The 8,397-nt window shown below is 40.2% G+C and overlaps 1 protein-coding gene and 1 pseudogene across 1 annotated transcript in view; one reads left to right on the top strand and one right to left on the bottom strand.

Moving 5' to 3' along the window:
- Nucleotides 1–2,677: 2,677 nt before the first annotated feature.
- LOC145500484 (uncharacterized) lies at nt 2,678–3,630 on the bottom strand (annotated as a pseudogene).
- An 842-nt stretch (nt 3,631–4,472) lies between these two features.
- LOC145500485 (uncharacterized) overlaps nt 4,473–8,397 on the top strand; it is a 5,700-nt gene continuing 1,775 nt past the window's right edge. The window contains exons 1-2 of the mRNA XM_081480016.1: nt 4,473–6,561; nt 6,642–8,397. The exon at nt 6,642–8,397 is cut by the window's right edge and continues 1,775 nt beyond it. The gene's annotated coding sequence lies outside the window, so the exon portion shown is untranslated. The remainder of the gene's footprint in view (nt 6,562–6,641) is intronic.

Here is an 8,397-nt window from a genome sequence, read left to right as displayed (position 1 = left end):
TTATTATGGACTACTTTGGCTAAAGGCAGCGATTCTCTGTAACTCCATTGAAATGCTGCAGCTTTTTCATGGATTAAACAATTACTAATAAATAGAACATTTTCTCTGTGTATTTAAAAGATCAAGGAAAGACATGTAGTTAGTTGGGAGAATGTCAAACAGAAATGGAAACAGCTGACAGTGGTTCAGTTTTGCACTGTTCTCCCTAACCTCTACCTTTGTTTCTATAACTTCAGGAAAACACCCTGAAATCTGAAATGTGAAATAGATGTAAGTACTACTTATCTAACAGTTTTTAAAGAAACTACCTAGGGATCAGAAACTTTTCCGCATTTGTTCACTTCGAATTTAACAGTGATATTGCATGTCATGGTTGACTTTGCATATGTAACAGAGAGAATTTGTTTTTAGGGTTATAACACTTCAGAACACCATTATGCGAGTGAAAGCTGAGCTTGATGAGAGAGGGGCTGAAGCTTCACGGTTTTCTGAGATACATGGAAGAATATCCATCACTGATGCAAAAACTCTTTGTACCAGGAGAGGATTACAATGTAAGAGTTTCCTGGATGACACCTGCCTTGTTTTTTGTTATCTTTGTAAAGTTTTCCTTCCTCCCTTTTAATCACTTGTGCTGTTTGTGTCCCTCACTAAGTTTGGAAGATTTTGCCATTCAAAGGGATGAGCATTTGAGTTTATTGATGTACCTAGACAGCTGTGTTCCACACAATCAGCCATGTATCCCCTGTCTTGTTATTGTTGTTCACATTCATCCTTTGGCATATAATTTTTGTATTAAAGTTTTTACTATATAACTGAACAGTTTAATTGATTTCCCAAATGAATTCCCAAAGTTAATGGTCTGATTAAATTTTTTGGTTTGAATGCAGGTCACATCTACATACTTGATGAACGCATTAAATGCTAAATACTCGCAATCAGGGTCCACAAACAAAGTACAAGAAACAGCTATAATGGCTCATTTCAATCAATATGTTGAAGAAACAGAAGACAGTCATGAGTACCTTATTATCTCAAATCGGCCAGTTAATACAAAAATTGCAATTGTCAAAATGAGTGTATATTCCTAAAAGTGATTTTAATCTGAACAGCAATTCTTCCAAGAGTGGTGCTAGACAAATCTTCCAAATCTTTAGGACGCCAAAGTGAGTCAGGGTTTCCTATAAAAGTTCACTTTTGGAGAAAGTGATAAATGTTATCGATTTGTTTGTTTTTTTGTTTTAAGAAAATACCATATATGGGGACATGCTGCAGGACATGGCCATCATTCTCCAAGAGCTAACAGCTAATACTCCCCCCAAAAAGGCCAGGGATCTCTTGGGTACCATTTGCAGATTGTTACCACTGAGGGTTCTGCTAGAGCTGTCCCGGTACCTTTTAGGGGCCTTTACGTTTATGGATGTAAAAAATGAAAGTAACTGTAAAGGTTTTTTGTTTTGCAAATTACTTTTGTTTCTGAATTATTCGCTTTTAAACACTAATGCCAGTGCTTTTTTTTTAATTTGTGCCTCTTAGGAGGCAACACCCACTAAATGAGAGTCTGGTACCTTTGAGGTGAAATGAAGTTGCTGTTGTTGTTCTTGTTGTTTTAGGGGTGTTTTTAAAATTTTCAACAACCACACCTGCAATATTTATAGGGGGGTAACTTCCCTCTCCCGGAGTTAATATATCTCATTTTGTGTTTCACTCATAATCTAGAGAGTGAAAAGAGACCTATCGTAAACCAGTACTGATAGATTTGTTGCTAATTGTTAGTATAAACTAGTACTGATAGCTTTTTATATTTTGTCTTATTGTATAGGGGACAATGAGTCTACCGACGGCCCTGAAGATATTTTCCAGTTCCTTACTGGGAAAACCACGAGGCCAATTTTACCCTCAGGGAAGAACAGTTTTGGCATAACAGTAAAATTCATTCATTGCAGCACTGACCACCAAATTTGTTTCCCAACAGTTTCTACTTGTGCCCTTTGGGTACAGTTACCGGTGGCTCACATGACCACATACAGTGATTTTAAATTTAACATGGACACTGCAATAACACACGAAAAGACCTTTGGCAGAGTTAAGATGACCTTTCATTGTCTCCAAGTGTTGGCCAAAGCCATTTCCGACAGAATGTTCGAGTGTTAATTAGTAATATGGTTTCAATAAATTTGTTAAAATTCTGTAACTTGCAAGCAGCCTGTTGTTTGGATTACATGGATTTGTCATTGAAGATGGGTTGTTCAAAATTCTCAGTATATCTCGGACATAGATGCAGAAATGAAACATAGTAAATGAACATGTAAATTTGTTTGCATTACACTAGGAAGGTGAAATGATACCCATATCCCATTGAAGAGGATGCCCCTCACCATTTTATGGTGAGAAATGATTGTGTTGTTCCAGATAATATCCATACTCCTCCCGCAGAGGTTTGTTGTTGGTTTGACCCCAGCCTTCCGGATATTCCAGTTTTGGTTCAAACTTTTTTCTTTGAAGATTTTGGATTTGGAAAGTCCCCTCCCCTATGGACTTTCCAAGGCCTTGGGGTGAGTAGGGATATTTTCTGGTACCCCACAATATGTTATTTGGCTGGTAGCAGTGCATGAACTATTATGTTCTTGCCTCCTTCCTCTCTCCACAGGAGTCCTCAGCAAAGTGTTTTCCCCGGTCACAGAACATGAGAAATTTCGGGTTCACCTTTTGCGAACTTGATTAGCTTCTCAAAAAGAATTCCTGCTTCCAGAATGCTTGTGGGGTGGGATAAGCTATTTTTTCCATGACGTTTTGAAAATACTCGCAGAAAACTAGGTTGGTTTCATCATCTTCATTATCGAATCCTTCAAACCTATTTTCAATTTCTGTGATCTTGTGTGGGGATACTGGAACCAAGCAGTCGCTGTGTCCAAAATCCTCAGGCAGGAGGTACATCATGCCGGGAACACCGGAAACAGTGGCATGCTTTGACTTCCTGATACGGTGACTGTTCCAATATTCCTTTACCTTATCCAGATCAGTCTGGAGCAGATCAGCAAAACAAAACCAAATAGCCTCTTTATGCAAGTCACTGATCAGATCGAGAATATCCGATTCACGAAGGTCTTGAAAGAAGTCCATCCACCAACTTGAACGTTGTTTCCTGTAATGTGACCATTGACGTTCAATACGTTGATTCCTAGTTCTCGATACATACTTGTGAGACTTCGATCCTACATATTCATCCAATCCTTCAGCCCTCAAATAGCAGTGCATTCCAGCAACCAGACCGTTTTCAGTGCCGGGGTCAGTATAGACGCGCATCGGGTATCCGTGTGCTGCTCTGACATGCGTAATGAAATAGCTTGCTACACACTTTGGATTTTTGTTCGATCGTTGGACCTCGAGTCAAATAATTCTTCGGCTAAAGCCGTCGACACAGCCGTGAATGGAAAAGCCAAACGGCTTTAGTTTATCGTACCCGTCCATGTGCCAGCAGAAGTTGGATCCAGGTGACACATACATCCTGCGCTGATGGCAACGGCTCCTTATGTGTTCAACTCACCTAGGATCGACCTCCCTTAATAATGACTCTACTAATCGCCGAGGAACATTAATCCGGTGTCTGAGACGCAAGACATGCCACATAGTCCTGTAGCCATTAAGGCTATCAGGACCAGTACATATTTCTTGTAAAATGAGATCCCTGACGCGTTCCTTGAGCTCCTCGTCTACTTTTTCACGTCTCTTAAGGCTAGTTTTCACTAGAACATAAGCACAAGCACAAGCATAAGCATAAGCACAAGTGAAAACAGCCACGACATAAACATAAGCATAAGCAGAAACATAAGAAGAACGAACCCACTCATTTGTCTTGTGCAGTTTTCACTAGTAACGCGCTCGACCTAAGCATAAGCATAAGCACAAGAAAAACGGAACTGTTCGTTTTTCTTGTGCTTGTCCTTATGCTTATGTCGAGCGCGTTACTAGTGAAAACTGCACAAGACAAATGAGTGGGTTCGTTCTTCTTATGTTTCTGCTTATGCTTATGTTTATGTCGTGGCTGTTTTCACTTGTGCTTATGCTTATGCTTGTGCTTGTGCTTATGCTCTAGTGAAAACCAGCCTTTAAGTCCGTAGTCTTTCAGCCTTCGCTTAAGAGTTCGCTGATTCATTGTAATATTATGTTGCTTCTCCAACATCAGAGTAATATGCTTATACGTAAGACCTCTGTAAAAGTAATACGTAATAACATCTCTTTCTGACCCACGAGGTAAATCGCCGTGTTGAGTTGTTTCAGCCGATTCGTCTTAGCTGGAGCTGCTCGAGTTTCCACTGGACGCCATATTTATTAAACTCTGTCTTCGAAAAAGGGCGCGAATCTTAGAGCTTACTACTAGTTCTCAGGCCTTGTCGTTGAAATGCGTGCGCATAGTTTATTTGCCTTTCATTTGTGGCGTGCGGTTAACTTTTGTTTGCAGTGTTGATTTTGCTTTCATTTGCAGTGTCCGTTCAGTTTTTTGCTGTGAGATTTTTTTTTTTTACTTTATTTGGAGATTGATTTTGCTTTCATTTGCAGTCTGCAATCCACTTAGCAGTGTGCGTTTTGCTTTCATTTGCAGTGTGCGTTTAATTTTTTGGCGGTGTGCATGCGTTAATTATAGGAGTGCATTCGATCTTTCATTGGCAGTGCTGATTTGACTTCATTCGTAGTATCTTTGATTTAGTTTGCAGTGATATTTTTTGTTATTTTGTGTTTTTCTGGTTTGTAAAGTTGTCCCTAATGGGCCACCGTACATTTAAGCTTATTTTACCAAACAACGAAACTGACAGAGATCATTTTTACAGGGCCTGAACAATCGATGAAACCGATGATCGGAAAATCAATCGATCAATCGATGACAATCGATGCCTTGTTAGTTAATTGTCATCGATTGGTATCGGCCAATCGATGACCAATCGATAATCACACAAAAGTGGTCGCAACTCATCGATTGTCATCGATTGGCGTTAAAAAATTCTCGGTATGCCACGTTCCAGCATGTACGTATACGCACTCGCAGTACGCACGAATGTTTGAGATGATTCGAATTTGTTGAATTTGTTTGTATGCAGTTGAATGGTTTCAAAAATCAAGAACAGAAACACACTTTGACAGACTTTGAACAATTTGAAACAGTGTTTTGAAGAAACACAAGTCAACAACACACCTTTTCGCTTAGCTGTTCCTTTCGCTGTCCTTTATACTGTTGATATCTGATTGATATGAATTTTCGGGAATTTTATATTTTCACTATTTCCTATTTTTCCAACAGGTCCTGTCCACACGCCTTGCAAGATGAAATTTATTATCTGATTTATCCGTGTAAATTTCTGAGAATAATTAAGTGTAGTGTTTAGTGTTGAAGATATCCAGACGTAGGAAAGAACTGCAAAATAACTCTCGAGAGACTGCGAGAATGTTGACTCTTCTCCAGCCGTCTCTTAGTCTGGCGATGGAGAGATGACTAGGGACGAGTCAGCTCGTCAGCTCTGAATGGTGGGTGATGTAATTATACTGAATTGTAATAAAATAAACCAGAATAAACGTGAATAGGCTTCGGAAATCATTTTATTAACAAAGGTCTGCAAAGGTACATAAAGTAAGCAATGAATAAAGTCCGATAAAGTTTATTTCTTCAGGCTTAATTCTCCTGGTTTGTATGCGTCATTCTTCGCCATTCGGCGATGGTTCTGAAACCAATTTTCTACCTATAGAATAAATTTAAATGTTTTAGTATATCATTCATGGGTTAATTTACGTTTTTTTCAGTCTACATTTTCACACTTCATTGCACAATGCGTTACGCGTTATACAATCTGAATATGAAAACAAAAGACGAGCCGCAGGAATTTTTCCCGCGGTTACTCGGGTCATTTGGCAGCTCGGTTAAGGTGTGAATCTGAACAACTGATCTGAATCATCGGGTGACGTGAGCTTTGATCACAATGGCGTGCAGTTTGAGCTGATTGTTTCGATTTTCAGCGATTTTCAACCATGATATTACTTCCCGTTCTGGTCACTTTTCTTTTGAGGATTATAACTACATATAGCGCACCTCATCAGACCAATAATGCTATTCAAGAGCAACTTAAGGCTTTAGGATACTCGATTTCATCCCCAGATAATTTTGAAAACAGCTTAAGGTGCGATGCATGCCAAGTAACGTTGAAATTTCAAAAATCTTTCCAAGCCGTTTGGTTGCTAAAACGGCATACGGGGGAAAAGGCCCATCAAGTGAAAGCGGGATGGATACTAGACGACGAAAACAACATACAACGGTCAAAGCCGAAAGGTAAGCTTAAATAACGTGATCATGTACAGTTATGCAGAACTCCTGAGAACTCGGAATAATTACCTGGGTCTTTGTTATATCCATAGATTCGGCCAACCGCTCAATCATACTGTTCGTTGGCAGCCCGTTTGAAGCTTGATAAACTGTGTCCAAACTAGCCAATTCGACCTTGTCAAAAATCTTTCGCTTCTTCTTTGGCGGCGCAGTTTCCTGGCTTTCTGCTGTTTCCACTGTCGCCGCTGTCTGTTTCAGAACAAAGGGAGAGATTCCAGATATTCAGATGCCTGTTTCTGCTGTGTTTGTAACTCAACGCAATGAAAATCAGTAAAGTGCTCACCTTTGCTCGCTTTCAGCTGATCCAGCAGCTTTGCCTTTTCTTCTGGGTTTGACAAAAATGTTTTCATCGATTCCCACGGCTCTCTCCCTGCACCAGTTGGGAATGATTGCGGCGGATTGTTTAGAAGCGATGACACGGTCCCCTGTGAGCGTTTCACAATTTCCTTGGCGAAAAATGCCACCGAAACCGTACGATTTTGGCGAAGCCAACTTCTTATCTCATTGGCAACTGTCGATGGGCTTTCTCCTGTTTCTTGCGGGGATTCTTCGACTTCCTCACTTGCATCTAGACACAAAGATTCAGAAGATTTCTCAATCAGAATTCGGACTGCCTCACAACAGACTATTATGGGCGAAATTTCTGTTTTCCTTCCAAAGAGTAACTGGACTTACCTTCACAAACCTTGCCCCCACATTCTTCGAGGAACTGTAAAGGTTGTCCTCTTCATGTTCTGGTATTTCCACAGTGATCTACAAAGGCGTAATTCAACACCTTGAGTCGGCTTGTAAAATTTCTGAAATTTGCAAGATGTCCGACACTAAGACTTACCTTCCGCTGAGTAGTGCTGGTAGAGTTATCTCCGAGGGTAGCTTCATCGATATTAGACATACTGCAGATTTCATATAAGCTGAAAATACAAAAGTTTAAAACGTTGACGACGCCTGAACGACAGTGGAACGAACACCGAAATGAACTGAATGACACACGTGCTGGTGGAATGCAGTGAATCAATGAAACAGGAAACTCCCGCGGACTTTTCGCGGGAAAAGTAATCGATGCCACTTTGATCTGGTAGATCTGGATATGTGATAATTTTATGTAATTTTAAGCCGCAGTGAACAAGTCAGACAAGTACGTGTTAATTTCTCAAATTCTTATTTTCAACAGGATGCAAACAGATGACAGACTTTTTCTCTAAGACAAGTAAGGGAGCCTCCAGAGCCTCTTTGCAGTCTCCCACCCCTAAAACAGCCTCAAGACCAAACCAAGCGAGCAGGTTATTGTCGTCAGTGCTGGAAAGGGACAGTATTGAACAAGTACGTAGCAGTAATGACTACCTGTTTGTTGTTCATTTGTTTTCATTAATTCCTTGATACCAAAGTATACCATTTTTTTCTTTCAAAAGACAGACAAATAAGAGTTACGGGAAATGGACACATGTCGCGCGCTTGGGACAATTAAATTACAGTTGAACTCCAGTAATAATACCACCAACAGGTTTTTTTCGCGTGCAACCATAAACCGTACCTCGATGGCTAAAAATATCAGCGTTACGTCCAGAACACCTTAACTGCCTTAAGCAGCCTTAAGCAGCCTTAAGTGATACCAAAATGCATAATTTACACCCCTAAACGAGACGACGAGCATACCCGTCACTTTCATGTGGGAGTTCCCCCTCCCGGTTGTATAACATTTTTCTGGGCGCCTGGCCATAATCATGCAGTTTCTTGTACCTTTATTTTCCAGGTAATTTTCATTAAATGTAACAATTTTAATTTTAGATCGAGTCAAAGACGAAAATGCAAGTTGAAATAGAACTTGGGACAAGACTTGGGAGGTCGATTGCAAAGTCCACAACCTCAACCGTTACGGTGCCAAAACCTAATAAGAAAAACCTTGGACATTTCCATAGAGAAAATAGTGAGGGAAAATGTTAAAGAAGCGGAGCGGAAAGATTCAGCCACGGCAAGGAGTGCACATCATGCAATTCTCTCGTCAACTCTATTATCTGTCAGTACTGGGG

This window comes from Orbicella franksi, chromosome 10, assembly GCF_964199315.1.
Source record: "Orbicella franksi chromosome 10, jaOrbFran1.1, whole genome shotgun sequence".
In the NCBI taxonomy this organism is placed as follows: domain Eukaryota; kingdom Metazoa; phylum Cnidaria; class Anthozoa; order Scleractinia; family Merulinidae; genus Orbicella; species Orbicella franksi.
This window is presented reverse-complemented; position numbering and strand designations above follow the sequence as displayed.